The 16457-nt window shown below is 44.3% G+C and overlaps 1 protein-coding gene across 1 annotated transcript in view; it reads right to left on the minus strand.

Moving 5' to 3' along the window:
* The window catches only part of LOC126295425 (poly [ADP-ribose] polymerase tankyrase-1-like), a 93231-nt gene extending 77114 nt beyond the window's left edge, over positions 1-16117 (minus strand). The window contains exon 1 of the mRNA XM_049987909.1: positions 16007-16117. The gene's annotated coding sequence lies outside the window, so the exon portion shown is untranslated. The remainder of the gene's footprint in view (positions 1-16006) is intronic.
* Positions 16118-16457: the final 340 nt, after the last annotated feature.

A 16457-nucleotide genomic window follows, 5' to 3' on the forward strand; every position in this document is an offset into this window, starting at 1 on the left:
TTTTTCTTATTTCCACCCATGGAAAGGGGCATGAAAGAACATCGATGTGACAACATTGGAAAAGTGAAGGAAAAGGAAAAGAAAAAGAAAAACGAGGAGGGTCTGTCGGCCATTTATAAGGATCACTACAAAAAATGTTTCGTTGAGCAGGAGCATCAGTGGAACAAATGTGTTACTTGTACTGGAGAGTATCCTGGAGAGTGTCATGAAGGGGATAAGGTAGTTTTGTAAACAATTAGAAAATAAAGTTTTTGAAAAATAATTCCACTTTTTTAGTGCCTCCTCCTAAATACGCCATTTTCTATGCGACTTTTTCTTATTCCCACACATGAAAAGGGGCATGAAAGGACGCCGGTATGACAACACTGGACAAGTCAAGGGGGGGGGGGGGGGGGGGGGGGGCGAAAAGCGAGGGAGGGTCTGTCCGCCATTTATACAGATGACTACAAAAAATGTTTCGTTGAGCGGGAGCATCAGTGGAACAAATGTGTTACTTGTACTGGAGAGCATCTTCAAGGGGATAAGGTACTTTTGTAAACAATTTGAAAATAAAGTTTAAAAAGTTCCAGTTTTTGTGAGTGCGCCCTCGTAAATACGCCATTGATTAGAGGATGCTCTGCTTCGAGTGCATGCAGCCTAAACTGGGGGACTATAAGAGGACGCTTTTTTAGGCTTTTGACGCAGTTTCTGCACGTCAGCGGCACTTAGTATGCAGCACTACGCCGGTTAGACTACCGCCTCAGTCGCGCGTCAGGATTCGTGGTTTCCAGTCAGAAAGGTCGCAGTTCGTAGTAAGAGACGGAAAATCGAGTAAAACAGAAGTAATATCCGGCGTTCCCCAAGGAAGCGTTATAGGCCCTCTTGTTTCTGGTCTTTATTCACAACATATGAGACAATCCGAGTAGCCCTATTAGATCGTTTGCAGATGATGCTGTCATTTATCGTCTTGTAAAGTCATCAGATGACCAAAACGACTTGTAAAATAATTTAGATAAGATATCAGTACGGTGCGAAAAGTGGCAATTGACCCTGAAAAAAAAGTGTGAAGTTATTCACACGAGTGCTAAAAGAAATTAGCGAAATTTCGATTACGTGATAAGTCACACAAAACTGAGGGCTGTAAATACAACTAAGTACTTAGCGATTACAATTACAAATAAACTAAATTGGAACGATCACGTAAATAATGTTGTGGGAGGAGCAAACCAAAGTCTGCGATTCACTGGCAGAACACTTAGAAGGTGCAACAGATCTACACCACGCTTGTCCGCCCTGTTCTGGAGTACTGCTGTGCGGTGTGGGATCCGCATCAGGTGCGACTGACAGATGACATCGAAAAAGTGCAAAGAAGGGCAGTTCGTTTTGTACTATCGCGAAATAGAGGAGATAGTGTCACAGAAATGATACGCGAATTGGAGTAGCAATCATTAAAGCAAAGGCATTTTTCGTTGCGACGGGATCTTCTCGTGAAATTTCGATCACCTGTTCTCTCCTCCAATTGCGATAACATTCTGCTGGCACCCACCTCCATAGGGAGAAATGATCACGATAAAGTAAGAGAAATCTAGGCTCGTAATGAAAAATTTAAGTGCTCGTTTTTGCCGCGCGCCTTTCGAGAGTGGAACGGTAGAGAGACAGAGTGAAGGTGGTTCATTGATCCCCCTGCCAGGCACTTTATTGTGAATGGCAGAGTAATCACGGAGAGTCAGTGACTCACTCTTAAAGCCAGGCTCTACATATGAAGTTCGATGAGTACTTTAATTCTAAGTAGCGTAATAATGACTAATAATGGAAAAGTATCTACTTCACTATCAACCAGGGAAACAATAAGATACAAAATAAATGTTTCGTTTCCAGAATATATTACTGAATTGTTTCAGAAATCGTCAGTGCCGGTGTGCACGCCACAGACACAAGTACGGCTGTTGATAAAATATCGATCAAAATCGAAATGGTAGTATCGAGTGCAGATATTTTTATATTATATTTTGTTCGCAATTTTCAATAAATATTTGTTGTTCTTTTGAAATTGTAAGCACTCCGTCTTCAGGCCACAAGTGGCCCATCGGGACCATCCGACCGCCGTGTCATCCTCAGGGGAGTATGCAGATAAGAGGGGCGTGTGGTCAGCACACCGCTCTTCCGGCCGATGCGATGGTTTTCTATGAACGGAGCCGCTACTATTGTCGAGTGGCTCCTCAATTGGCATCGCGAGGCTGAGTGCACCCCGAAAAATGGTAACAGCGCATGGCGGAACGGATGGTCACCCATCCAAGTGTCGGCCACGCCCGGCAGCGCTTAACTCCGGTGAACTAACGGCCAAGGCCGTTACCCTTTTGAAACTATAGTAGACATAATTTTTCTCTCACTGTGTGAAAGAGTCTTAATACTTTTTGAGCTTCCGTCACGTCCATTGTCTCTGTGTGAAGCAAGTATAGGTGGCACAAAAAAAGTCCTATTGCACTGGGGGTGGCGGTGTAAGTGGGATAACAAGGTATCCGATATGAAGAAATAGCACACCAGTTGTGTTAAAAAACAAATTTTAAATGCAAATAGTGTACTATTTCATCACATCGGCGTTCTTCAAAAAGATGATGTACATAAATCTACATGATTAATTCCATAAATTATATGGGAGTAGGCATTAGGAGTGATTTAAAATGGAATGATCATATAAAGTTGATAGTCGGCAAAGCAGACGTCAGACAGATTCATTGGAAGAATCCTAAGGAAATGCAATCCGAAAACAATGGAAGTAGGTTACAGTACGCTTGTTCGCTCACTGCTCGAATACTGCTCAGCAGTGTGGGATCCGTACCAGATAGGGTTGACAGAAGAGAGAAAGAAGATCCGACGGACAGCAGCGCGCTTCTTTACAGGATCATTTAGTAATCGCGAAAGCGTTACGGAGATAATAGATAAACTCCAGTGGAAGACTCTGCAGGAGAGACGCTCAGTAGCTCGGTATGGGCTTTTGTTGAAGTTTCGAGAACATACCTTCACCGAAGAGTCATGCAATATATTGCTCCCTCCTACGTATATCTCGAGTAGAGACCATGAGGATAAAACCAGAGATATTAGAGCCTACACAGAGGCATACCGACAATCCTTCTTTCCACGAACAATACGAAAATGGAATAGAAGGGAGAACCGATAGAGGTGATCAAGGTACCCTCCGCCACACTCCGTCAGGTGGCTTGCGGAGTATGTGTTAGATGTAGATGTTGCTGCTACTGGCCAGCATGTAATTTCGGACAGAATACTCGACGCAACGCGGGACCAATGATGTATGGCCTAGCCTCCTTTTTTTTTGGTCATCAGTCTGACTGGTTTGATGCAGCCCGCCACGAATTCCTTTCCTGTGCTAACCTCTTCATCTCAGAATAGCACTTGCAAACTACGTCCTCAATCATTTGCTTGACGTATTCCAATCTCTATATTCGATGTTAACAAATTTCTCTTCTTCAGAAACGCTTTCCTTGCCATTGACAGTCTACATTTTATATCCTCTTTACTTCGACCATCATCAGTTATTTTACTTCCTAAATAGCAAAACTCCTTTACTACATGAAGTGTCTCATTTCCTAATCTAATTCCCTCAGCATCACCCGATTTAATTTGACTACATTCCATTATCCTCGTTTTGCTTTTGTTGATGTTCATCTTATATCCTCCTTTCAAGACACCGTCCATTCCGTTCAACTGCTCTTACAGGTCCTTTGCTGTCTCTCACAGAATTACAATGTCATCGGCGAACCTCAAAGTTTTTACTTCTCCATGAATTTTAATACCTATTCCGCATTTTTCTTTTGTTTTTTGCTCAATATACAGATTGTATAACATCGGGGAGAGGCTACAACCCTGTCTCACTCCCTTCCCAACCACTGCTTCCCTTTCATGCCCCTCGACTCTTATGACTGCTATCTGGTTTCTGTACAAATTGTAAATAGCCTTTCGCTCCCTGTATTTTACCCCTGCCACCTTCAGAATTTGAAAGAGGGTATTCCAGTCAACATTGTCAAAAGCTTTCTAGAAGTCACAATCTATCTACATCTACATCCGTACTCCGCAAGCCACCTGACGGTGTGTGGCAGAGGGTACCCTGAGTACCTCTATCGGTTCTCCCTTCTATTCCAGTCTCGTATTGTACGTGGAAAGAAGGATTGTCGGTATGCTTCTGTGTGGGCTCTAATCTCTCTGATTTTATCCTCATGGTCTCTTCGCGAGATATACGTAGGAGGGAGCAATATACTGCTTGACTCTTCGGTGAAGGTATGTTCTAGAAACTTCAACAAAAGCCCGTACCGAGCTACTGAGCGTCTCTCCTGCAGAGTCTTCCACTGGAGTTTATCATCTCCGTAACGCTTTCGCAATTACTAAATGATCCTGTAACGAAGCGAGCTGCTCTCCGTTGGATCTTCTCTATCTCTTCTATCAACCCTACCTGGTGCGGATCCCACACTGCTGAGCAGTATTCAAGCATTGGGCGAACAAGCGTACTGTAACCTACTTCCTTTCTTGTCGGATTGCATTTCCTTAGGATTCTTCCAATGAATCTCAGTCTGGCATCTGCTTTACCGACGATCAACTTTATATGATCATTCCATTTTAAATCACTCCTAATGCGTACTCCCAGATAATTTATGGAATTAACTGCTTCCAGTTGCTGACCTGCTATTTTGTAGCTAAATGATAAGGGACATATCTTTCTATGTATTCGCATCACATTACACTTCGCTACATTGAGATTCAATTGCCATTCCCTGCACCATGCGTCAATTCGCTGCAGATCCTCCTGCATTTCAGTACAATTTTCCATTGTTGCAACCTCTCGATACACCACAGCATCATCTGCAAAAAGCCTCAGTGAACTTCCGATGTCATCCACCAGGTCATTTATGTATATTGTGAATAGCAACGGTCCTATGACACTCCCCTGCGGCACACCTGAAATCACTCTTACTTCGGAAGACTTCTCTCCATTGAGAATGACATGCTGCGTTCTGTTATCTAGGAACTCCTCAATCCAATCACACAATTGATCTGATAGTCCGTATGCTCTTACTTTGTTCATTAAACGACTGTGGGGAACTGTGTCAAACGCCTTGCGGAAGTCAAGAAACACGGCATCTACCTGTGAACCCGTGTCTAAGGCCCTCTGAGTCTCGTGGACGAATAGCGCGAGCTGGGTTTCACACGATCGTCTTTTTCGAAACCCATGCTGATTCCTACAGAGTAGATTTCTAGTCTCCAGAAAAGACATTATACTCGAACATAATACGTGTTCCAAAATTCTACAACTGATCGACGTTAGAGATATAGGTCTATAGTTCTGCACATCTGTTCGACGTTCCTTCTTGAGAACGGGGATGACCTGTGCCCTTTTCCAATCCTTTGGAACGCTTCGCTCTTCTAGAGACCTACGGTACACCGCTGCAAGAAGGGGGGCAAGTTCCTTCGCGTACTCTGTGTAAAATCGAACTGGTATTCCATCAGGTCCAGCGGCCTTTTCTCTTTTGAGCGATTTTAATCGTTTCTCTATCCCACTGTCGTCTATTTCGATATCTACCATTTTGTCATCTGTACGACAATCTAGAGAAGGGACTACAGTACAGTCTTCCTCTGTGAAACAGCTTTGGAAGAAGACATTTAGTAATTCGGCCTTTAGTCTGTCATCCTCTGTTTCAGTACCATTTTGGTCACAGAGTGTCTGAACATTTTGTTTTGATCCACCTACCGCTTTGACATAGGACCAAAATTTCTTAGGATTTTCTGCCCAGTCAGTACATAGAACAAATGCTAGAAACGTAGGTTTGCCTTTTCCTAATCTTTCTTCTAAGTTAAGTCGTGAGGTCAGTATTGCCTCAGGTGTTCCAACATTTCTACGGAATCCAAACTGATCCTCCCCGAGGTCCGCATCTACCAGTTTTTCCATTCGTCTATAAGGAATTCGCGTTAGTATTTTGCAGCTTTTGATTATTAGACTGATGTTTCGGTAATTCTCACATCTGTCAACACCTGATTTCTTTGGGATTGGAATTATTATGTTGTTCTTGAAGTCTGAGGGTATTTCGCCTGTCTCATACATCTTGGTCACCAGCTGGTAGAGTTTTGTCATGATTGGCTCTCCCAAGGCGGTCAGTAGTTCTAATTGAATGTTGTCTATTCCCGGGGCCTTGTTTCGACTCAGGTCTTTCAGTGCTCTGTCAAAGTCTTCATGCAGTATCGTATCTCCCATTTCGTCTTCATCTACATCCTCTTCCATTTCCATAATATTGTCCTGAAGTACATCGCCCATGTATAAACCCTCTATATACTCCTTCCACCTTTCTGCCTTCCCTTCTTTGCTTAGTACTGGGTTGCAATCTGAGCTCTTGATATTCATACGAGTGATTCTCTTCTCTCCAAAGGTCTCTTTAATTAGCTTAGTACTTGTAATGTAAACCACGGCAGGAGATCTATAAGCGCTGCGCACGTCCTTGAGTTGTCAGCACTGCAAGCGCCCTCCCCCCCCCCCCCCCCCCTCCATCACATCCTGTAACCAATCACCGGTAGGCCGCTCGCCCCTAACGTAAGCGGCGAAGTTTACACAGCTCACAACCGGATGTGCCCACGTCAATTAAAATTAAACACGTCTTAAAATATTACTATCACTGTAATTATTTTTGTCTACTGCTGAGTAAGAGAAACTTTTAACGTTAGTTGACGTCAAAACGTTTATCCACAGTGCATGCAGAAAGGTTTCCGGAATTACTGCAGTCAGTCGCCTTTTATTTTACCACTCAATTTTTATTTTGCACTAACGGTCTAGAATCGCCTACCGACTCCTCATCAGGTGGTAGACGTTGACTGCACGTTTCACGCGTTTGTGGCAGAAAATATACAGGGTGTTACAAAAAGGTACGGCCAAACTTTCAGGAAACATTCCTCACACACAAAGAAAGAAAATATGTTATGTGGACATGTGTCCGGAAACGCTTAACTTCCATGTTAGAGCTCATTTTATTACTTCTCTTCAAATCACATTACTCGTGGAATGGAAACACACAGCAACAGAATGTATCAGCATGACTTCAAACACTTTGTTACATCAAATGTTCAAAATGTTCTCCGTTAGCGAGGATACATGCATCCACCCTCCGTCGCACGGAATCCCTGAAGCGGTGTGCAGCCCTGAAGAATGGCGTATTGTAACACAGCCGTCCACAATACGAGCAAGAAGAGTCTCTACATTTGGTACCGGGGTTGCGTATACCAGAGCTTTCAAATGCCCCCATAAATGAAAGTCAAGAGGGTTGAGGTCCGGAGAGCGTGGAGGCCGCGGAATTGGTCCGTCTCTACCAATTCGTCAGTCACCGAATCTGTTGTTGAGAAGAGTACGAACATTTCGAGTGAAATGTGCAGGAGGTCCATCGTGCATGAACCACATGTTGTGTCGTACTTGTAAAGGCACATGTTCTAGCAGCACAGGTAGAGTATCCCGTATAAAATCATGATAAGGTGCTCCATTGAGCGTAGGTGGAAGAACATGGGGCCCAATCGAGACATCACGAACAATGCCTGCCCAAACCTTCACAGAAAATCTGTGTTGATGACGATAGCACAATTACGTGCCGATTCTCGTCAGCCCACAAATGTTGATTGCGAAAATTTAGTTTGATCATCCGTAAAGAGAACGTTTGCATTGAAATGAGGATTGACATTGTTGGAAGGACCATTCGCAGAAGTGTACCCGTGGAGGCCAATCAGCTGCTGATAGTGCCTGCACACGCTGTAGACGGTACGGAAACAACTGGTTCTCCCGTAGCACTCTCCATACAGTGACGTGGTCAACGTTACCTTGTACAGCAGCAACTACTCTGACACTGACATTAGGGTTATCGTCAACTGCACGAAGCATTGCCTCGTCCATTGCAGGTGTCCTCGTCGTTCTAGGTCTTCCCCAGCCGCGAGTCATAGGCTGGAATATTCCGTGCTCCCTAAGACGCCGATCAATTCCTTCGAACGTCTTCCTGTCGGAACACCTTCGTTCTGGAAATCTGTCTCGATACAAACGTACCGCGCCACAGCTATTGCCCGGTGCTAATCCACACATCTAATGGGCATCTGCCAAATCGGCATTTGTATACATTGCACTGACTGCAAAACCACGTTCGTGATGAACACTAACCTGTTGATGCTACGTACTGATGTGCTGCAGAGCAATGAGTAGCATGTCAACACAAGCACCGAAGTAAACATTACCTTCCTTCAATTGGGCCAACTGGCGGTGAATCGAGGAAGTACAGTACATACTGACGAAACTAAAATGAGCTCTAACATGGAAATTAAGCGTTTCCGGACACATGTCGACATAACATCTTTTCTTTATTTGTATGAGGAATGTTTCCTGAAAGTTTGGCCGTACCTTTTTATAACACCGTGTATAAACGTAACGTGCAAGCATCGATCTCCTAATGTGAACAAGTCTCGCCAAATTCAGTGGTGATATGTTTCGTCTATAGATTCTGCTCCCACGAACGTTTGAACCATGCAGTGAATATGTACCATCGGATGAGTCGCTAGGCGATTCGAAACCGATACTGGAAAATAAAAACTGAATAATAAAACAAGGCGACTAGTTGCAATAACTTGTGGAAACCTTAGTTGACGTTTATCGTTTCGATTGTTAGGTACTGGAGGCATATTATTATAAAATATGGCTGAAAACCGCTGGGCGCATGGATACTTTATTAACTCCAGTTCGGGCGGTAGTTCAGCGACAATTGGTCTATTCTGATTCGTCCTTTCAACTTTTTGTGCATCGGAACAGCTACTTTCTTTCGTTTCGAAGCCGTTTCACTGGCGCACACTCCAAATAGAAACAAAAGGGCAATTCCGACAGCGCAACTATGCACACGCATTTCCTGGAAATGATGGCCGTGCGCTTTTTAGCACGCGACACGTAGCTTAGGGCAATGCGTAATGTATTGAGGTTATGCTGTGAAACGGATTATGCGAAATAATGTCTGCTGCATGCAAAGAAAGCACAGCTGAGTTTATAGATGATTACAGACACAGAAGAAAGTCGCACGGAGTGTCCTGTTCTGAAGACTATTAAAACAAAAATTCGAGAACTGTTACCCTGGTCGTCAGGTGTTATGTAAAAGGTCTCCAATCATACCAATTATCTTAAACAGAATTAAAGAATCCCTTGAGAAGCGACTGTGTAAGGAACAGGCCGGTTTTAGGGCACAACGCAGTTGTGTTTAACATATTAACACTCTTAGGATCATTTTAGGGGCAAAGCAAAGAATGCCAAGCAACCATGTACCTGGCATTCATTGATTTTCAAAAGGCCTTCGATTCCGTGAAACAAAGTGCTCTGGCAGATGTTGCGTAAGTATGGCATGCCACAGAAGATTGTAAACACCATAAAACTCTATGATGGCTACAAATGCTGCGTACTCCACAAGGGAAATATCACAGAGCCCATAAAAGTAACAACTGGAGCCCGGCAGGATTGCATTTTGTCACCAACACTTTCTGTACTCGTTCTAGACTTTTATGAGAAGAGTCACAGCAGGCAGGAGACGAGGAATCCAGTGAGGGATCCATGAACGTCTGGAGGGATTTGGATTTTGCAGACGACATATTTTTATTAGCTCCGAGGCTGACTGATATGCAAGCTAAATTAGATTTGCTGAAAGAAGAAGCAGAGATTGATGGCCTCAAGATAAATACAGGCAAAACAAAGGAAATGAGAGGAAATTCAGGGAACATGGAGGTGCCATTGTTAATAAGCGAGCAGCGGGTGGAGACTGTCAACTCATTCCTGTATCTGGGTTGTATAGTGGCGGAAGATGGTGGAGCTGGAGATTACGTGAAAAACTGCATTAAAAAGGCAAATGCTGCCTTCATACAATTGTATCCAATATGGAAAAATAGAAATATCACGTACAAAACAAAAATCCGTATTTTTAATACAAATGTGAAGGCTGTCCTTTTGTACGCAAGTGAAAGCTGGAAAGTGGATAAGAAGATGACATCCCAGTTACAAAGCTTCATAAATAGATGTCTTCGACGCATCACGAATATCTGGTGGCCAGAAAAAATATGTAATGAGGAGCTCTGGCGAATAACAAAGCAGATACCTATAGAAGACCAGATACGAGAGAGAAAGTGGGGCTGGTTGGGACACACCTTGAGAAAACCAGATGGAGCCATCGAGAAAAAAAGCATTGGAATGGACTCCCCAGGGAACAAGGAAGAGAGGAAGACGAAGGGGCACGTGGAAGAGGACAGTGGAAGGGGAAGGGAAAGCAAAAAGAGTTGTCAAGACGTGGGCGCAAGCGAGGCAGTGGCCCAAGACAGAGACGGATGGAGAGTTCTCCTGGGTGCCTTTACTTTTGTAAAGAATAAGATACACTAAGTTTTGAAGTAGAGAAACTCAGAAGAAAGACAAAAATGTACGAAAAGCTTCCGCATATATGAAAACCGTGGACGAATATTCAATTCTATGGCGACTTAAAAGCGCAGCAACTGGGGAGCCTGACATTCAAACAAAAAAGTTTAGCTCCTCAAAAAACTACTAAAAACTGAAATGGTGTACACTGAACATGCAAAAACTACAAAACTGAAAAATAAAACCTATACCTTAGTTGATTCTGGCTTCTAGGAAACTCCAAAATTTGTCGTGTGCGAGGATATTTTTCTACATATCGCCTTTCATGATTTATGTTCCGTAAACAAAATGCAATTGACGCATTGAAAGCTAACCTTCACATAACGGCTAACAACATCCCTTCAGTGTTTTTCTTTTCAGGAATAAACAACTGAAATGCTTTGTCTTGTAATGAGGAACAAACAGTTCGAGGTGGTATATAAGCCACCATTTACTACTTAATGAAATTTCAGTGCCAGCCTTATTGTTACATTTTCCCAAGCAGGAAATGGTTCAAATGGCTCTGAACACTATGGGACTTCGGAGGTGATCAGTCCCCTAGAACTTGGAACTACTTAAACCTAACTAACCTAAGGACGTCACACACATCCATGACCGAGGCGGGATTCGAACCTGCGACCGTAGCGGTCGTCCGACTCCCGACTGTAGCGCCTAGAACCCCACGGCCACAGCGGCCGGCACACAATTCTTTGATCGTCCCTTTTTGTTACCGCGCGTCTGCCATTGCGCGCGACGAAAGACGCATCCTGTGGACGTACATGCTGACAAATGTTGAACTATATTGAAAAAGGTAAATTAGTTACAAACTACCGTGTGCACACACTTTATTCAACATGTAAACGCCACTACAGATATTCGGATTTAGGATATGACATGTTCAATAAGCCAGCCATCATTGGCGATGATATGGAGCGGACGAATAGCGAAATTCAGGATGATTCGCTGAAGTGTCGAAACGTCGATGACCTCCTGAATAGCTTTTTCAAGCAATGGTTTGTGTGTTTTTGCTGTACACGTCTCGTATATCCCACAAACAGGGGTCGCGTGTGTTCAGATCTGGATAATATGGCGGCCAACGCCATGTCAGCGGCCTCTGCGTACCGCAGAGTGAGAATGCGGTCCCCCAAAGACCTCCTGCAGCAGCTCAAACGCTCTCCTGCTTCGATGGGGTCAAGCATGAACCATATCTTGTCGAAATCAGGGTCACTTTGGATGTTGTTTTGGTCCTGAGACTGGTTTGATGCAGCTCTCCGTGATACTCTATCCAGTGCAAGGTTCTTTATCTCCCAGTACCTACTGAAGCCTACATCCTGAATCTGTTTAGTATATTTATCTCTTGGTCTCCCTCTACGATTTTTACCCTCCACGCTGCCCTCCAATACTAAATTGGTGATCCCTTGATGCCTCAGAATATGTCCTACCAACCGATCCCTTCTAGTCTAGTTGTGCGACAAATTCACGTTCTTCCCAATTCTATTCAATACCTCCTCATTAGTTACGTGATCTACCCATCTAATCTTCAGCATTCTTCTGTAACACCACATTTCGAAAGCTTCTATTCTCTTCTCGTCCAAACTATTTATCGTCCATGTTTCACTTCCATATATGACTACACTCCATACATCTACATCCATACTCAACAAGCCACCTCACGGTGTGTGGCGGAGGGTACCCTGAGTACCTCTATCGGTTCTCCCTTCTATTCCAGTCTCGTATTGTACGTGGAAAGAAGAATCGTCGGTATGCTTCTGTGTGGGCTCTAATCTCTCTGATTTTATCCTCATGGTCTCTTCGTGAGATACACGTAGGAGGGAGCAATATACTGCTTGACTCTTCGGTGAAAGTATGTTCTCGGAGCTTTAACAAAAGCCCGTACCGAGCTACTGTGCATCTCTCCTGCAGAGTCTTCCACTGGAGTTTATCTACCATCTCCGTAACGCTTTCGCGATTACTAAATGATCCTGTAACGAAGCGCGCTGCTCTCCGTTGCATCTTCTCTAACTCTTCTATCAACCCTGTCTGGTACGGATCCCACACTGCTCAGCAGTATTCGAGCAGTGGGCGAACAAGCGCACTGTAACCTACTTTCTTTGTTGTCGGATTGCATTTCCTTAGAATTCTTCAAATGAATCTCAGTCTGGCATCTGCTTTACCGACGATCAACTTTATACGATCATTCCATTTTAAATCACTCCTAATGCCTACTCCCAGATAATTTATGGAATTAACTGCTTCCAGTTGCTGACCTGCTATTTTGTAGCTAAATGATAAGGGACCTATCTTTCTATGTATTCGCATCACATTACACTTGTCTACATTGAGATTCAATTGCCATTGCCTGCACCATGCGTCAATTCGCTGCAGATCCTCCTGCATTTCAGTACAATTTGCCATTGTTACAACCTATCGATACAACCACAGCATCAACTGCAAAAAGCCTCAGTGAACTTCCGATGTCATCCACCAGGTCATTTATGTATATTGTGAATAGCAACGGTCCTACGACACTCCCCTGCGGCACACCTGAAATCACTCTTACTTCGGAAGACTTCTCTCCATTGAGAATGACATGCTGCGTTCTGTTATCTAGGAACTCTTCAATCCTATCACACAATTGGTCACATAGTCCATATGCTCTTTGTTCATTAAACGACTGTGGGGAACTGTGTCAAACGCCTTGCGGAAGTCAAGAAACACGGTATCTACCTGGGAACCCGTGTCTATGGCCCTCTGTGTCTCGTGGACGAATAGCGCGAGCTGGGTTTCACACGACCGTCTTTTTCGAAACCCATGCTGAAATACTTTCAGAAAAGACTTCCTGGCAAATTTAAGGTCGATGTTACCAAATATCTCTTCATGAGAAACGCTTTCCTTGCCATCGCCAGTCTACATTTTATATCCTCTCTACTGCGACCATCATCAGTTATTCCGGTCCCCAAATAGCAAAACTCATTTACTGCTTTAAGTGTCCCATTCCTAATCTAAATCCCTCAGCATCACCCGACTTCTCTTTGGATAATGGACATGAAATCATCTTCCAAAACCTTCACCTACCGTTCGGTAGTGACCTTGCCATCAGGAAATATCGCACCGATTATTCCGCGGCTGGTCATAGCACACCAGTCACCCGCCGAGAGTGAAGAGACTTCTCGATCGCCAAAAAGCGCCAGTTTTGCTTATTGACGAACCGATCCAAATGAAAGTCGGCTTCGTGCCTAAACCAAACCGTACGGCGCATACTAATTCCCACCGCGCCCTGCGTCCAACCGCGCAGCTTCAACGTCCTAACGCAAACCGTTCAGAAGTTATGACGATTTTACTTACAAGGGAACCTCCCCATCGCACCCCCCTCAGATTTAGTTGTAAGTTGGCACAGTGGATAGGCCTTGAAAAACTGGACACAGATCAATCGAGAAAACAAGAAGTTGTGTGGAACTATGATAAAAATAAGCAAAATATACAAACAGTAGTCCATGTGCAAGATAGGCAACATCAAGGAGAATGTGAGCTCAGGAGCGGCGTGGTCTCGTGGTTAGCGTGAGTACCTGCTGCATGAGAGGTCTTTGGTTCAAGGCTTCCCTCGAGTGAAAAGTTCAATTTTATATTTTCAGACAATTATCTGTCCGTCCGATGCGAGGTAACTGCGCCGTAGTATGGAGACGCCACGCCTAAACAAACATCGAAACACACGACGTCAGTCGACTACAGCGCACGGAAGAGTATTCCTGCTAACGAGCCTCCCTGCCTGGCAGAGTTGACTGTTCGCTACTTTGGACGAGAGTGCATTAAATACGGGAGATGTATTCCGTGGGCAATATGAGACCAGCAAATGTAGCTCGCGACCTCAATAAGGTCAATGAATATTGGAGAGGCACGTCCTTACGTCTACTAAACGCTCGGTTTTGCGGTGCGGTCGCAAAACAGACACTGAACTTATTACAGTGAACAGAGACGTCAATAAACGAACGGACAGATCATAACTTTGCGAAAATAAAGAAAGTAAACTTTTCACTCGAGGGAAGACGTGAACCAAGGACCTCACGTTCCGCAGCTGCTCACGCTAACCACGGGACCCCGGCGTTTCTGGGTTCACATTATCGTTTATGTTGTATATTTTGCTTATTTTTTTCGTAGTTCCACAACTTCCTGTTTTCTCGATTGATCTGTGTCCAGTTTTTCAAGGCCTATCCAATGTACCAACTTATAACTAAATCTGAGGGGGGGGGGGGGGGGGTCCGATGGGGAGGTTACCTTGTTAGTGTAGTTCAATAATTGCCAGCCTGTACCTTGAGGAACAGATCCACACTGACTAGTAGTCGATAGCTCGAAACGTGGACCCGGCTATCGCTATGCAGCATCCGGTGTAAACAAACACATCGTAAATGCGAACATTTTTATGTTACGCTTTACCGTGACTGTTAAATGAAACAACAAGTTTACTGTTACCAGTCACAACATGATTCCATAACCGAAAAACTGAAAGGGTACACCGAGTTGATCGTACTCGAAACGAAAGCTACACAGAAGAAAAAACTGGCCAATCTTATAAAGCAACAATTACCTCCCAAACCAAACAACCAAAAGAAGCGCACATTATACACACCTTTCCTCAACAACACGAACATAACATTCACTGCAGAAGAAGAGGCTCTACTATGCAAAGGCTTAAAACAACGTTCAAGCTCCGCTGGACCAAAAGAACCGAGAGAAGATCATCACTTGTGTCACACAGATCTCGACCATCGCCTTAAGAAGCAAACTGACAGAATATCAGCCTGCCACAAAATTAACGAAATAATTGAAAAGGAAATTGCAAAACCATTCCCAGCATACAAGAAAAGAGAAGCAGCCCGTACACGTACCATTAAGACTAAATTAAACACGAATAATGCAATAATTGTAAAAGCTGACAAGGGCAACACGACTGTTGTAATGGACAGAACATACATAGAAAAAACTCTAGACTTCTTCCAAATCAGCAACATAACAAATACATGAAGATCCAACAGCCAGAATACAAAAGGAGATTAAACACATTTCGAACAACATTAACTTTCTACTCACCATCCAAGAAGCACGAAACATTGTAACAATGAGCCACAAGAACCTTGCCTTAGGTCACAACGTAAGATGCAAAAAAAAAAAAGGACCCATAGTGAACTGTAGGAACAGCCTAACATTCAAGCTCAATAAAATACTCAGAATTCACACAATATGTCAAAAACATACAAGTACCCGATGGAGACACACTTGCCTCGTTTGACATACAAAACCTTTATTCCTCTGTGCCAATAAATCTCACACTACAGATAATCAATGCCAACCTACATCAACACAAAAAAATCCCTTCAGCTCACATTACAGTAAAACGGTGACTGGTAACAGTAAACTTGTTTCATTTAATTAAATATATCGTACCCTATCGACTGTGAACATATTTTCTAGTTAGAAAGGAAACACAAAGGAATCCGGATTAATGACGACCGGACAAAGGGTCCCGTGTATTTTGATATACCACTTGGGGACCTCATGCCTCGTAATACATCCGCGAACAGCTCCTACCTGCTGTGTACACGCGGACGCGCCTGCTCTGCCGTGGAGGATGGAGCGCGGACCTCCAGCGACTCTCCAGCTGCGCAGTCAGCCAGCGACTGACGGTTGTCCGGCGGGAGGAGCCGCAGCTGCGACGTCACGTGACTCCCCTCCCTCCGTCCCCTCCCCGACCCTAAATCCTCCCCTACCTGGCGGGCAGTGCAGCAGCGCGAGCAGTGTGACCTTTCCGCTCCGTGCAGCTTTTTTCCTAGAACTGAGCCGCCTACCCCACACTTCCTTCGACCGAATAAACAATTCGGCCCACCATTCGCCTAGACGTCCGCTCCCATCTTCCTTGTGACGACACGGCCGACTTGTCGCGCTGCCGACAATACACGCAGGTGGACAAACAGCGCAGTGATTCTAGCAAGAGAAACTCACCACAGCCCCCCCCCCCCCCCCCCCCAGATTTAGCGGCAAA

Source organism: Schistocerca gregaria, chromosome 11 (assembly GCF_023897955.1).
Source record: "Schistocerca gregaria isolate iqSchGreg1 chromosome 11, iqSchGreg1.2, whole genome shotgun sequence".
NCBI classification, from domain to species: domain Eukaryota; kingdom Metazoa; phylum Arthropoda; class Insecta; order Orthoptera; family Acrididae; genus Schistocerca; species Schistocerca gregaria.